The following is a 15,759-nucleotide window of genomic DNA, read 5'->3' as shown; positions in this document are numbered from 1 at the left end:
ATTAAACCTGAAACGTATCAGATAATTGAAATATTTTAATCTCTATAAGCAAATTTTCTGTTTCATTTTATTATCGTGCAGTAAGAAGTGTAGTATAGTGTAGTAAGAAAGGACTTTTAGAGCTTTCTGAAGGGCAGTGCTTATGCATCATGTGACTCTCATTGTTCCGTGGATGTGAAGGAAGGAAAAGGCACCTCGGATGGCAGCAGATAGGCAGAGGAGGCTTAGGGGTGATGGCCTGTTGTGAGGGAGACCTCGAGTAGGGAGACCTTCCTATGCAGCTACCTGCCTGGCTCCAAGGAGTGGGTGCTGAGAAAGCTCCTACTCCCCAGTGGCTAACACTGCAATTTTGTGACTAGCCTGCCTGTGAACCCTATCTTGCTCCAGCAAGGCCAGCTGTCCTCCTGGCCTCTTACATTGTCAGGAGGCAAGGGACGGAAGAGCCGATCTTTCATTTCATTCCCATGGTAAAAACTTTATTGTGGCCTGAAGGATGCTGTTTTGTCATTAATTCATGTGGGAAAGAGGGGGAAAACTGAGATTGAGAAATTTAGATAAGGAAAGTGAGCCACATATAGAGGGTTTCATATTTGAATTTAAATGATTTGGACAATTTTCTAAATGGTGATAACCATATTTTGGTAAGAGGAGTGATACAGTCAGGACTGGGCAATGAAGGGCTTTGGATGTGTTTTAAATCATTGGCTGGGGGAACGGGACATCTTGAAGAAGGGAACCAGATGCATCGTAACTGCAGCCATACATATAGCAAGAACTTAAGGGGCCTGGAGTTGTGTTGGGTGTGGGGACTGAGGGTGAGATATGAGCCTGAGAGGTTTTATAAAGGAAGCATCTGTTGGATCTCTTGACTGAGAGAAGGCCAAAGGAGGGCTGGTAAATGATGGCTCAGTCTCAAACCAGGGTGACTTAGAGGACGGCGGTCATTCCCAGGATAGGGGGCAGGAGGAAGAGTGGGTGGGTTCTTCATCAGATCAGAGATGGGGGGGGGGGGCGCGGCACGTTTAAACCCAAAGCTCTGGGAAGTATTGAGTTGATGGCATAGTTAAGTACCTTGACTTGGTGATGATTACACAAGGCCACACTTGACAAAATTGCACAGAACTACAAACACACACCCAGAGGAGTGTACATATTACTGAAAAGACACACCCAGAGGAGTGCACATATTACTGAAAAGACACACCCGGAGGAGTGCACATATTACTGAAAAGACCTGGAGAAGCCTTGTGATTTTGGTAACGTCATGTCCTCATTTTGATATCATACTATAGTTGTGTAAGATGTTAACGTTGGGGGAGGCTGGGTGAAAGGTGCATGGGACCTCCTTGTGTACTTCTGTGTACTTTCCTGTGCGTCTGTAATTACTTCAAAATACAAACCAAGCAAAAGCCTTCCCAGAAGATTCTAACCCAGTAAGTTTGTGATGGAATCTGACTATCTCTGCTTTTAAGAGCATCCTTGATGATTCTGAAACACAGCTCTGGTTGAGAATCTCTGCTTTAATGAATAGGATGCATGTGTTGAGTTCCAGCGCATGGTGTGAAGGGAAAGAACTCTGAAGTCTGAAGTCATGGGTTCTAGGACCCTCTCCATTATGGGTGAGTGACCCCAGAAACTCTCCTCAGCCTCTCAGAGTCTCAGTTTTTCCTCTGTAAATGGGGATTGTTATCCTCCTTTGCTTACCTCGCTTGCCTGACATGGTCAAGGATCTCTTTGTGAGTTGAGCAATGAGATCCATTATCATTACCATCATCATTACCATCAGCAACATCATCATCACCCCTCCCCAGCCCCCACCTCCATGCCCAGGAGACTGCGTCACAGCTGGCCAACCACACACCGGAGCCCGATAAGAAAGTATGGGGACGTGAATGGGGAGTCTTGTACACACATTAATTACAGCCTTTGGTTGGGAGGAAAGGATGGAAAACTGAAGAGGAGAGAACAAAAGAAATAGAAGTTTGAGAGGATGCTGAGGATAGGTGTTTAGGAGTCAGGAAGAAGAGGGTTAGATGATAGAGACAGAGAGGGAATGGCCAAGTGAATCCGGAGGGCAAGCCAGACTCTGAGGACAAAGAGAATTTCAGGAGCAAGCCACCTCTTTGACTAAGCCCAAGGCATTCAAAGAGCTCCCCTTGTGGCTCAGCTGGTAAAGAATCCGCCTGCAATACGGGAGACCTGGCTTCGATCCCTGGGTTGGGAAGATCCTCTGGAGAAGGGAAAGGCTTACCAACTCCAATATTCTGGCCTAGAGAATTCCATGAGCGGTATAGTCCATGGGGTTGCAAAGAGTAGGACACGACTGAATCACTTTCACTTTCACAGGCAAGTGGAAGGACACAGAGTCTAGGAAGAAGGCATTAGATGTGAGGGGTGCGGATCATGGAAATCTTAGTGGGAAGGGTGGGGGCGGGGCTGCGGAAGCCAGATGAAGATGAGGAGCAGCTGGGAGGTAGATGCTTCCATCAGGGATGTTGACTGTGAAGGAGAATCAGGAGCCAAGGAGGAGCTGGAGCGATGTTTTCCACCAGTTAACCGCAGTCTGCAGTCATGACCCAGGATGACAGGCCTACGCATACCCACACAATTGAAACAAAACTTTTAAGAAACAACATTTGATTCCTATTATGTGCACAGCGCTCTGACACGCTCTATTATAATCTGGCCTATGTTATTCATTTCTATTGTGTTCTATTGTATTGTACTGTTATGTTTTTTTCTCTCTCTTTCTGAAAGGCAGATTGTTCTCGTGACTCTGACTGCACATTAGAATCGCTTGGAGAGCTTTTAAGGAATCTAGGGGTGTCATGCCTTAGCTCTAGTAATTTGATTGGTCTGGAGAGGGGGCATATGAGGCCCTTGGTCTGGGGAGGGCGCGCCTGAGTTCTCTGAGACAAAGGTGAGGACAGCCTCTGAGAAGGGAGGAGAGGATGGGACCCAGGGCACAGAAACCAGGCTTGCCTCTGGGAAGAAAAAGCAGATGGGCTAATGGGAAGGGAGCTGGAGGCAATGAAGGGTTGGCCCCTGTGGGGAATGGGCTGGAGATCTGACCAGTAATGGGTCTCCCTGAGACCAGCCTGCGCTGAGCTCTCAAGGAGGGGTGGGAGAGACATTGAGACTGTGGCTCTTGGAGGAAGGGGAACACCTCTAGCCTTAGCCGAGGGCTGCCTGAGGGCCCAGCCTGACGGGGAAGGTGGCTCTGGCTGTATCCTTGGAGGACTCCCTCTAGGGCATCAGCCCACTCAGCACTGGACTTTCATTGATTTGACATCAGGCCAACTCAGCTCAGCTAACATTCCTAGGGTGCCCAGCCTGGGCCAAGGGCGTGGAGGGAGTGATGGGTCAGATCCAGTCCCTGCCATCAGGGAATCCTGTGATTAAAAGCAAAGTGGGGTGAGACATAACAGGATTTGGTTTCGGGTCTCAGTTCTGCCACTTGCCAGCCAGGAGCCTTTCGTGCCCTGTGTAGACATCAGGCTTTGCCCCTCCCTGTGTGCTCGTTGGTCACCGAGGACACACAGGGTAATGAGGGTGAACATGCCACAAGCTGCAAAGAGAGCACCAAGGAAGAGTTAAAATGAGAGCAGTAGAAACAGCAACGATAACAACTGCCGTGCGGCCCCCAGTTAGAAGCAACCCAGGCTTTTCTTTCTTCGCGGAATAAGTGTGCCCTGGTGGGATGAGCCGGAATTCACATTAGGCCAGCTATTTAGTTCCAGCTCTTTCTAGCTTCTTCCCAGCTGTGTGTTCTTAACCTCTGTGAACCCTATTTTCCTTATCTATAAAATTGAGATGTATGATTCTTACCTCTGGGATTGTTTGGAGGCGTGAATGAGATTATGCATGATGGAAGCGATGCTGGTGTTTAAAACTCTAAGTGAAGCCTGAAGCCGGAGAACAGAGCTTCCAGAGACTGTCTTCCAAGTGGTTGTCACAGGTTCTGTTGTGCTGGTGCCTCGTGTTCCCCAACTGCCCCCAGACCCCCAAGAGCACCTTTGCTTTGGGGTCAGGCTTGTGTTTCCACAAACACAAAAACAGTCAATCACTGCTTTCTTCATCCACGCCACTCAAGACCTTTATCTTCGTCCCAGAAGTCAAGGACTGAAGTTTCTGCAGGAGGCCCTTGTGTAGGACTTGGAGTCCCTGTCCTTTGCCACCTTAGCAATTTCCTAAACAAGCTCCACTCTTTCAGGGGCTGGCACCTGTGCAGGATGCTGTCAGTCCTCTAAAGTGGCCTCAAAACACTTACGTTTGAGCTTGATTAAAAATACGGAGAATTATACCGGGCACATTCTTGATTCAGGACATTTGCACTTGCTTCCACTGGTGATGCTAGTGGTAAAGAACCCATGTGCCAATACAGGAGACAGAGGTGAGTTTGACCCCTGGGTCAGAAGATCCCGTGGAGGAGGGCATGGCAAGCCTCTCCAGTATTCTTGCCTGGAGAATTCCGTGGACAGAGGAGCCTGGTGGGCTACAGTCCATGGGGTTGCAAAGAGTCGGACATGACTCAAGCAACTTAGCATGCACACACTCCCCGGCCTTTTGGAATGCTCTTGCCCTCTGATACTGCACCGCTTGTTCCTTTATCCCTTCAAATGTTGCAAATGACACATTATTAAAATGGCAGCCTTAACCTCTGTCTCTCTTCATCCCTTGAGTGCTTCCTTTCTTCAACAGTATCTGTCACCTTCTGATACACTGTACTCACTTAGTTACTCTCCTTATTTATTTGTACATTTTCCCTCCACTGTGGCACCCCACTCTAGCACTCTTGCCTGGAAAATCCCATGGACGGAGGAGCCTGGTGGGCTGCAGTCCATGGGGTTGCTAAGAGTCGGACACGACTGAGCGACTTCACTTTTCACTTTCATGCATTGGAGAAGGAAATGGCAACCCACTCCAGTGTTCTTGCCTGGAGAATCCCAGGGACGGGGGAGCCTGGTGGGCTGCCATCTATGGGGTTGCACAGAGACAGACATGACTGAAGTGACTTAGCAGCAGCAGTATGCATGTTCCATGAAGACAGGGACATTTGTTTTGTTCATTGCTGTGTCTCCAGCACCTACAATGGTGCTTGATTCTTGTAGGTGTTCAGTAAATATTGATTCAGTGAAAGAACGCATGTGGATTCTGTAGCCTGAGGCAAGGCTTGTAATCTGCACATCAATAAGCACCCCAGAGCATTCTGATGCAATGGGACCTTCTCTGGGAATCACAGTTCTAATTTCTGTCTCCCATCATCCTGTGTGCTGCAGCTGAGGAGCCTGGGACAGCAGGCACTTCAGAGCCTCCAGGGCTAGCCTGGCGGTAGGCACTGCCGGGTGGAGTATTTCCTCCTGGGGCGGGGCCCTTGGGACCCTCTCTGCTGCATCCTAGGGAGATGGCAGGAATGGGGAAGGGGTGCAGCGCAGAAGGGGAGCTTCTTTTGCGGTTACACCATCATGGCCTGACCTCAGGTCCTACGCATGGAGTCAGATGGCCAACCTGAGCCTCCTCTCTTCCATGTTACCCAGCCCCTGCAGGCATTCCTGACTGGCTGCCAGGCTGCCTGCCCTGCCAGTCTAAGGCAGTATCTCAAGGCAATGGTTGGAACACAGCTCAGAGCCTCCTGGTTTTAATTACCGTGCTTTTCAGTGAATCCCAGTGGGCCAGTGTCTTTAGCTGGGACTGAGTGATTCAACCTTTATAGACCTTCAGAGGGAGGGAAGCACCAGGACTTGCAGCTGATAAAATCATCTCTGCCTTTGATTCTTGGCTTTCGTTCACGTGATCATTCACTTCATTCATCCGTTCCCTCAACAGGTTTTTAATGGCCACATACTTTGTGCCAAGTACTTTAACTCACAGCTAAACATTTACCTCCACATCGCCCACCCCACACACATGGTGAACACTCTCATGAGACTCAGGCATTCAGTACTTGGCCAGGTGCTCGGTGAACATGAGCCCTTTCCGGCTCTCCCACCAGCTGTCCCCGAGTCACCCCATCCCACAGTCCAGCCACCCCCACTTCTTTTGCTGTGCTCAGTTTCTCTGTTTCCTTTCTTAACTCATGTCTTCTTTTAATAAACTTGAAAAATCAGGCAGTCTTCTTTCATGCTACTTGAAACTGCAAAATGAATCTGAATTTGGTGACTAAAAGCACATCAAAGCAATGGTGATATCAAATATTCTTTTAAGCGTCTCGTTCCCTGGAGATTCTGGTCAGCATGTGGTTGGCAGTGACTTGCCCAGCCTACACCAGCCTGATGCCTTGCCTTCCAACAAGAGAATGGCCAGTTCCCAGCACCTCGCATGCTTCAGCTGGGGTTGAACTGTCTCCTGGGCAGTGGATATCCTTCGGCCAGGGATCCAACCTTCACACTGGCCATGTTTGCTCAAAGCCTTCCACACCTTCTGGCAGGAGGAGGCTTAGAAGTATGCAGGCCTTGAGATACAGGCCAAACGGACTCTCCCTCCAGTGGCTCGGATGGTGAAGAGTCTGCCTGCAATGCAGGAGACCTGGGTTCGATTCCTGGGATGATCTCCTAGAGAAGGAAATGGCAACCCACTCCAGCATTCTTGCCTGGAAAATCCCATGAGTGGAGAAGCCTGGCAGTCCATGGGGTCACAAAGAGTTGGACATGATGACTGAGTGATTAACACTTTCCCCCACCACAGTGTCAGGAGGCAGGCAGGCTGACAGGCAAGCCCCAGCCGGCTCTCTGGAGGGAACCAGTATCTACATCAGGCAGAGACTGGCCAGGGCCCCACAGTATGTGAGGGACAGAGGCTGGATGGGACCTTGGGTCTCCTGACTCCTGCCAAGGCTCGCTGCTCACCTCCATACCGTGTCCCTGCTTGGTCTAGTGGCCAGTCTTTCTGCTGTCTGCACTGTACATGGACATGGTAGCCCACGGCCAGGCCCCTCAGGCTTGCTCATGGTGACTGTGGGACCTGCTTAGTTGTCTTCTGGAATGACACTCATCCCTCCCTTCCAGCCCCTTTGCCAGCTCTGGGCTTCAGGGTCCACTCCCAGGCCACTGCTTCCAGGCAGTCTGGCGTCCCTCTGTGCTACCCCCCCTGCTGGCTGGACCAGGTTTGTGCCAGAGACTATTCTAAGTAACTTTTCATAAATTAATCAGCACTCTGTGGCAATGGTAAGGACCATGATTAATATCATTTTATATAAGAAGGAAATAGGCACAAAAGAGTTGAGGAACATGTCCAGAGTCACACAGAGACAGAGTTTGCACCCAGGCTGTCTGGCCTCAGAGCCTGCCTGCACCCTCGACTATTAAACAAGGCTGCCTCTGGTGCACCGTGGGTTTCTGACTTGAATTTTACCCTCATTCTCTTACCTCCATACAAAGAGAGATGTTCGGCAACAGGGTGAGTGAAGGAGGAGGGGAAGAAGGCCCTGAAGAGAAGGTGTGGCCATCTCCTCAGCTGGAGCTCTGCCCTGGGCTCGGTAAGAAGGCGGGACACTGCACAGAGGCTTCTAGGCTGAGAGCTGAGAGGTAACAGGTGGAGCTGGCAGCCGTGCTTTAGGTCATCTTGTGAGAGGGAGTCAGCTTGATGTTTTCTTAGAAACAGAGGGAAGCTGATATGCTTGTGTGCACACATATGTGTGCTTGTGAACACATGTGGGTGAGTGGGTACAAACCTGTGAGTGTGCATTTAACATGTGATCATGTGTAAGCTCTCTGAGCAAGCACGTGTGTACCTGGGGTCTTAGTCCGTCTGGGCTGCTGTAACAAAACACCGTGATCTGAGTGGCTTAAACAGTAGGGGTTTACCTCTCATGTTCTGGAGTCTGGGAAGTCCAAGTTCAAGGTGCTAGCAGATTCAGTGTCTGCTGAGAGCCTACTTCCTGGCTCATAGACAGCTGCCTTCTCTCTGCATCCTCACATGGCCTTCCTTGGTGCCTAGGTGTGGAGAGAGCTAAGCTCTGGTGTCTTCTCCTCTTCCTATAAGGGCACTAATCCTATTATGCGGGCTCCACCCCTGGGACCTCCTCTAAACCCAATTACCTTCCAAAGGGCCCACCTTCAGATACCTTCACCTTGGGGATTAGGACTTGAATATATGGTTCTAGGGGCACACGCATTCAGTCCACAATGCTGGGCTTGTGTGTGCACGTGTGAGCTGAGGTGTGCAAGTCCCCACAACTGTGGTTTAGCCCCTTCTACCATCACCCAGGACATCTTCAGAATCCTGCTGAATGACAGGTAATCGTACAACTGTGAATCATTGTTATTTTTAATTGTTGGTAAGAAAATCACAGTGTAGTGACAAAATAGAATCAGAGCTGCCAGCTTGCTTGCCGCCAGCTGCTGGGTCCCCCTGCACTTCCCGGAAAGCCCCCATCATCCCTTGGCCCAGCGCCTGCCTAATCATTGTTTAATGTTTCAAAGATGCTGTCCTACACGAGAGATACTCATTCCAGGCTGTAAAAGTACCAACAGCTTTGTGTGCAGCTGGAATAATTGCAAAAATTAAAAAAGCAGAGAAAAAGAATGGTCCAACAGTATTGTGCTTTATGGAGCTTAAAAAATCCCATATAGCTAATCTAATTACAGCCAAGGCTCGGGCAGCTTAAAGGTGTTTATACAACCAGGCATGTGGGCCGTCAGCCAGCTCAGCAGAAGGCTGCTTGTCACCACCCACCCCTGTGCCTTTGACCAGTGTGACTTCAGGGTCACGCCCACATACCCAGCAACCTCGAGATGGAGGCGTGAGTGTGTGCTAAGCCCTTCAGTCATGTCTCTTTGTGATGCTGTAGACTGTAGCCCACCCGGCTCCTATGTCCATGGGATTCTCCAGGCAAGAGTACTGGAGTGGGTTGCTGTGCCCTCCTCCAGGGGGTCTTCCTGACCCAGGGATCTTCTATGGGACCCACATCTTCTATGTCCCCTGCGTTGGCAGGCAGATCCTTTACCACTAGTGAGTGCCACCTGGGAAGCAGCTGGTCCTGAATCCTACAAGAGTCCTGGAGGCTCTCACTGCTGCTCCTTATGCCTGGGGCTGCCTCTTCCTGACAAAATACCCCCTTCATCACCAGCCTGAGAGTTACTCTCGGCCGTGGCCACAGATTCGTGTCTTCGCGTGTCATCCGGCAGCACTCTCCTGAGGACACGGCTTACGCGACTCGAGCTCCTGGCCGCTCTGGGCAGCACTGCCTGCCCCTCCCTGCCTACTCAGGCCCTGATCGGCAGAATGAGTCTGCTTTGGCCAGCGACTGTGAGGGTAGAAGGGAGTCAGATAACTGTCTCTGGCAGATTCCATCATGTTAGTGTCTGGTCATGCCCCACATGGTCCTGGGGTTGTGCCCTTCACCAGGGCACCCAGCTGAGGGTCATCAGGCCCCTGCAGGGATTCAGCCTTGTTTGAACACTCCCCTAGGGCCTGGCTCTGCACCTCTTCCTGGTTAGCCCTCTTCCTTGAGAGATTGGACCCTGCTCCCTGTGCCGCCAGGTGCTGGGGTCCCACTCCGCTGGCTCGGTCCACCTTCCTTCCTGCGTCCTGGGGGCTGGGGCCTCCCACTGACGGGCCGCTCCACCGGAAAGCATGTGCTCAGGTGCTTAGTCGTGTCCGACTCTTACAGCGCCGTGGACTGTAGCACACCAGGCTTCCCCGTCCAGTGGATTCTTCAGACAAGAATCCTGGAGTGGGTTGCCATTTCCTCCTCCAGGGGGTCTTCCCCACCCGGGGATTGAACCCACTTCTCCTGAGTCTCCTACACTGGTAGGCAGATTCTTTACCGCTGAGCCACCCAAAAGAGCATCCTTAGTCCGCGATGCCTCGGCGTGCCTGGCCCTGGGAACACTGCCTCTTTGTGGGCCTGCCCAGAGCTCTGTCACTTTCTCCGGCTCTAACCTGCGTGCTGTCGGCCGCCTCTCTGTCCTCACCAGGCACCCTGCTGAGGCCCTGGCATGTCACACAGCTGAGCCTGCTTGAGTCCGGCTATGGTGTGGACGGGTGGTTCATCACCGTTTTGTGTTCCTTTGCCAATAAAGGAAACTGACTTCAATAACCAGGAATTCCTTAACATATTTCCCGGCTGACCAAGAACAACCCTTGGAGGGCAAAGTGCCTGCCCGTAGCTCATGAGCTGCCTGGAAGCAGTCTGCACAAGGGAGCTTTGGACCATTTTGCTTTACAGACTGGCCAAGGTGACTAGTATCTGGCTGACAAAGCCAGCAGGAACCAAATACCAGTGGCACTATCCCTCTGGTCAGCTGGGTAGCCATCTGTCGACGGGGCAATTCCTGGAGCTGGAGCGCTGAGCCAAGTGTGGGAGGACCCAGGAGAGCTGTCTCTTGCCCTCAGGCCAGGGGTCCTGCTGCCCACAGCTGGGAGGCAAGCTGCCCTTGGCAAAGGCCAGGGACACACTGGCCCAGCCCGTGGTGCGGCCAGCAGGAAAGGTCTCCTTGTCCACTCCTGGCCCGCAGCCTATCTTGCTTAGCAGCTTGAAAAGACAAACTGGTGCTGAAGACAAGCCAAGCTGAACACCAGGCCGTGCAGTGAGCTCACATCCCGCGCCTCACCCCCCACTTCCCCAGTAGTGGAAAGTGCTCAAAGCACAATCAATCAAATACTTCCTACTGATAGCAAATCTGTGGAGGATGGAATGTCTTCTGATGGGGCTGATTTCCTGAAAGGCTACCCCAAACCACACAGTGACCCAGGTGTCCTCCAGCATCTCCAGGGCCTCAGTGCTCAGCAAGAAGAGGTGAATGAACAAGAGTTGGCACCTGCAGCTGGAGTGCCAGCTGCCGCCCAGAGCTGTTCTGCCTGTTAGCCTTCAGAGTCTGTGGGATACCAGCAGCCCCATGCTGGGTGGGAGGCTATGCTGAAAATAATGCTGGGGGCGGGGGAAACCAGTACAAAGAACTGGGGCCAGAGGGTCCAATTACAGGTATGGACTCACTGTGGCAGGGGCCAGGCATGGGGCTGTTTGGGTTTTGTTTTTATTTGCCAGGCCCTAATGTCAATAACCTCAGATATGCAGATGACACCACCCTTATGGCAGAAAGTGAAGAGGAACTAAAAAGCCTCTTGATGAAAGTGAAAGAGGAGAGTGAAAAAGTTGTCTTAAAGCTCAGCATTCAGAAAACGAAGATCATGGCATCCGGTCCCATCACTCCATGGGAAATAGATGGAGAAACAGTGGAAACAGTGGCAGACTTCATTTTTTTGGGCTCCAAAATCACTGCAGATGGTGACTGCAGCCATAAAATTAAAAGACGCTTACTCCTTGGAAGAAAACTTATGACCAACCTAGATAGTATATTCAAAAGCAGAGACATTACTTTGCCGACTAAGGTCCATCTAGTCAAGGCTATGGTTTTTCCATTTGTCATGTATGGATGTGAGAGTTGGACTGTGAAGAAGGTTGAGTGCCGAAGGATTGATGCTTTTGAACTGTGGTGTTGGAGAAGACTCTTGAGAGTCCCTTGGACTGCAAGGAGATCCAATCAGTCCATTCTGAAGGAGATCAGCCCTGGGATTTCTTTGGAAGGAGTGATGCTAAAGCTGAAACTCCAGTACTTTGGCCACCTCATGCGAAGAGTTGACTCATTGGAAAAGACTCTGATGCTGGGAGGGACTGGGGGCAGGAGGAGAAGGGGACGACCGAGGATGAGATGGCTAGATGGCCTCACAGACTCAATGGATGCGAGTCTGAGTGAACTCCGGGAGTTGGTGATGGACAGGGAGGCCTGGCGTGCTGCGATTCATGGGGTCGCAAAGAGTCGGACAGGACTGAGTGACTGAACTGAACTGAACTGAACTGAACTGAGAGACTGCCTTGCTTGTCTGCTCAAGCCCACAGATACTTATTCCCGTTCTGCTCCGAAAGTCATTCACATGCATGCATTCGGCAAACCAAGCACCAGGCTCTAAGCTTGGCACAGGGGAGGCAGTGGTGAACCAGATGTGGCTCCCTACTTCAGGCGAGTTCTAGTCTGAGGATGGAAGCAAGTAGTACATACAGTCTATGGCTCTCTTTTGACACTGATGCAAAAATGAGATTCTCATTTCTAGCTGTTTTTAAAAGCCCATATCTCAGGAGCTCTAGAGGTAAGTCAGATTTTAGGGAGAAAGGGTCTGAACAGAAAGAAACCAGGGGGATGTGAAATCAGTGGGCAAGAAGGCTGAGTTGAGTAGCACTGATGGAAGGCTGGTCTATGAGACAGCACACAGTTGCCCTTTGACCCCGCCTGTGCTGCTGGAGTGAGGGCTTGATTTTTCATCTAACCAAGTAGGGTACTGCCTGGGTACCGGTACCTATAGCTCCATTGATTTGTTCCTCCCTGGCCCCTGTACTATGACTGTCAGTGGCTGCCCCTGGCTTAGATGCTTTTCCACTGAGCCCCTGACCTGTGATAGAGATGTGTGACCTAGCTCACTTTGTGGGTTCCTCCCCTACCTGGACGAGCTTCCCTTACGGGGCACTGGGCAGCTTGAAGCAAGCTAAAATGTAAATCTAGCCCTAAAATGTAGTCCAAGGTCCTCATTTTACTGGAGGAAAAACTGAGATCCAGAGCAATGTCACACATCTGATCACTGGCATAGCCAGTGCTCAGCGCTTTGCTGACGGTACTCACCCATTCATTCAACAAATGTTCAGGGAGCGTGAGGCATCACACTCAGCACCAATGATTTGAGGACAGAGGAGGAACAGTTTCCACTCCCAGAGAGCTCCCAGCCTAGGGCAGCTGATAAACCACAGACGAACAGCCATTACCCACAATGTAAAAATGTTTAAGTGCCACTGGTCACAAGTGAAGGGGGGAGTGCTGGGGGAGACCAGGAAGAGGTTTCAGTCATTCTGGGAAGCCTTCCGGAAGAACTGGCATTTGAGCTGGGCCTTGGGGATTGAGGAGGGGAAAGACAGGCTGCCTTTTTTTCTGTGACTCTCTGCTTAGACTTTATGGAGGAGGAAATGGCAACCGACTCCAGTATTCTTGCCTGGGAAATCCCATGGACAGAGGAACCTGGTGGGCTACAGTCCATGGGTTTGCAAAGAGTCGGACACAACTTAGTGAGTAAACAACAACCACTGGACTTTATGGAAGGCATCAGCACGACCATGTATTGGGCACCTGATTTGATCCAAGCAACGTGCTAGGTACGTGTCGCACTGTATTCTTTAATTTTTCCAGTATTTTTACCCACTTTATAGGTGAGGAAACTGAGACTCAGTAGTTACTTAGCTCTGAATGAAAGTTTCCTCTTTGAGTCCTTCTCTCTTTCCCGCAAGGCCTCACACAGTGCCTTGGGCCCACCAGGACCCTGGTGATTCGCTAGTGGATCTGATGGCTGAATGAAAATGGACACAGAGATGGGGGCAGAGCATTCGCAAAGCCAGAAGGAAGGCAGCATCCTGCTTCCTTAGACAACACGGGGCTAAGAGCTATTTAGGATTTCGGTCATCAGAATAAATGTCTTCCCCTTTCATATATACACCCTGCCTCCAGGCTGGTAGGTTCTTAGCCTAGGCAAATGCTATGTCATCAGAGCTACTGTTTGTTTCTAAGCATCTTTGATGTGTTACTTTGTTTAATTGAAAGAACAACCAAATGAGGTAGGTATTGTGTGTTTTTTTAAATTTATTTTTAATTGAAGGATAATTGCTTTATAATATTGTGTTGGTTTCTGCCATACAACAACTGTGAATCAGCTGCAGATATACATATGTCCCTTCCCTCCTGAGCCTCCCACCCGCCTCCCACCCCATCACACCCCTCCAGGTTGTCCCAGAGCAGCAGGCTGAGCTCTCTGTGTTTATACAGCTGCCCCCTCTGCCCCGTCTGTTTTACATGCGGTAGTGGGTGTGTCTCAGTGCTACTCTCCCAGCTCATCCCACCCCCTTCTTCCCCCGCTTTGCCGCTATTCCTGCCCTGCAGATAGGTTCATCAGTACCATTTTTCTAGATTCCATGTATATGTGTTGTGCCGTGTACTCAGTCGTGTCTGACTCTTTGTGACCCCGTGGACTGTAGCCTTTCAGGCTCCTTTGTTCATGGAATTTTCCAGGCAAGAGTACTGGAATGGGTTGCCATTTCCTACTCCGGAGGATCTTCCTGACCCAGGAATCAAACCTGTATCTCCACATTGCAGGCACATCCTTTACCCACTGAGCCATTGGAGCTTTATGATATTTTTCTCTTTCTGACTTGCTTCACTCTGTATGACAGGCTTTAGGTTCATCCACCTCACTAGAACTGGCTTAAATGTGTTCCTTTTTATGGCTGAGTAATATCCCGTTGTATATATATACCACAACTTCTTTATCCATTCATCTACTGATGGACATCTAGGTTGCTTCCGTGTCTTGGCTTTGTAAATAATGCTGCAATGAACAGCGGTGGATTGTCTTTTTCAATTATGATTTTCTCGGGGCATATGCCCAGTAGTGGGATTGCTGGGTCACATGGTAGTTTTATTCCTAGTTTTTTCAGGAATCTCCATACTGTTCTCTGTAGTGGCTGTATCAATTTGCATTCCCACCAACAGTGCAAGAGGCTTCCCTTTTCCCCACACCCTCTCCAGCGTTTGTTGCTTGTGGATTGTGTGATGACGACCATTCCAACTGATATGAAGTAATACCTCTTTGTAGTTTTGATTTGTATTTCTCTGATAAGGAGAGATGTTAAGCCCCTTTCCATGTGTTTATTGACCATCTGTATGTCTTCTTTGGAGAAATGTCTGTTTAGCTCTTCTGCTCGTTTCACAGATGAGAGCACCAAGGCTTGGAAAAGCTACAGATTACACAGCTAAGAAAGGCAGAGCCAACATCTGGACCCAAGTTGCACCTGGCTGTAGAACCTGAGCACTTAACCTTGTCACTGTGTTCAGGGATCCTAAACTCAATTACCCATCAAGGCTGGATAGATAATGTGAATGGCGGAGGTGAGGCAATGAGGACTGGTGGGGACTGTGGTGAACAAGAGAATGAGCCCAAGTTCAGCTCAGAGAGGCAGCCAGTGCTGGGTGCAGCCTATTCCTAGCCTGCAAGACCTGCTTTTTTTCCAAGTTGGGAATAATACTTTCATGTTTGGTGGGCTGAACAAGCCACGTGGGCAGGTCAGATATGGTTGTATCTGGCTGTCTACAGCCTGATCATGTTGACTGCCAGTCTGAGAAATAGAAGCTTCTCTAGAAGCGCTCTTTAACTCAGACATCCTTACTGAGAACCTCATCTCACACTCACTCCCTCTTGCATTTGCTGGTTCCCAGATCTCAGAAAGCAGCCAGTCCAGGTAGGCTGACCTAGACACGTCTTTGTGCAGTTTCCCTTCATCACAGGCACAGTTTAAGAAATTCACAGTGCACAGGCCACATGGGTGAGTTTCACTGATTCAGGGAGGCCCCTTCTGGGCCGATGGACCCTTTCAGAAAAGCGTATGACAATGCAATCAAATTGTAGATTTTGTTTCTAGGTGATGGACTTGAATGCCATTCTTGGTGACATCCTTGCATCCTGAGACCTTGGACGCAACTTGCGTTAGGTACCCTGGGACAGGCCAGTAGTGGGGGACAGGAGTGACCAGCACCTGGAAAGCTGCCTAGGTCTAAGAGGAGCCAGATGGTGTGACAGTCGTTTGGAGAGTGTGTCAGTCTGATCAGGCTCATCTTAGCAGGACTCTCTCCGGGCAGGAAATGGGAGAGGAAACCAGGGAGGGAGGCGGGAGCACAGCCCCGCCCGTGGGCCTTCCCCAGGGTGCGGGGGGCTGTGGTTTGGATTCGC

General features: G+C 50.4%; 1 protein-coding gene across 2 annotated transcripts in view; it reads left to right on the top strand.

The window, feature by feature from the left end:
* Positions 1–15,759, top strand: part of GALNT18 (polypeptide N-acetylgalactosaminyltransferase 18) — a 357,288-nt gene that overhangs the window by 186,281 nt on the left and 155,248 nt on the right. The window lies entirely within an intron of this gene.

Source organism: Capra hircus, chromosome 15, assembly GCF_001704415.2.
Source record: "Capra hircus breed San Clemente chromosome 15, ASM170441v1, whole genome shotgun sequence".
In the NCBI taxonomy this organism is placed as follows: domain Eukaryota; kingdom Metazoa; phylum Chordata; class Mammalia; order Artiodactyla; family Bovidae; genus Capra; species Capra hircus.
The sequence above is the reverse complement of the archived record's forward strand: the minus strand, read 5'-3'. Positions and strand labels throughout refer to the sequence as shown.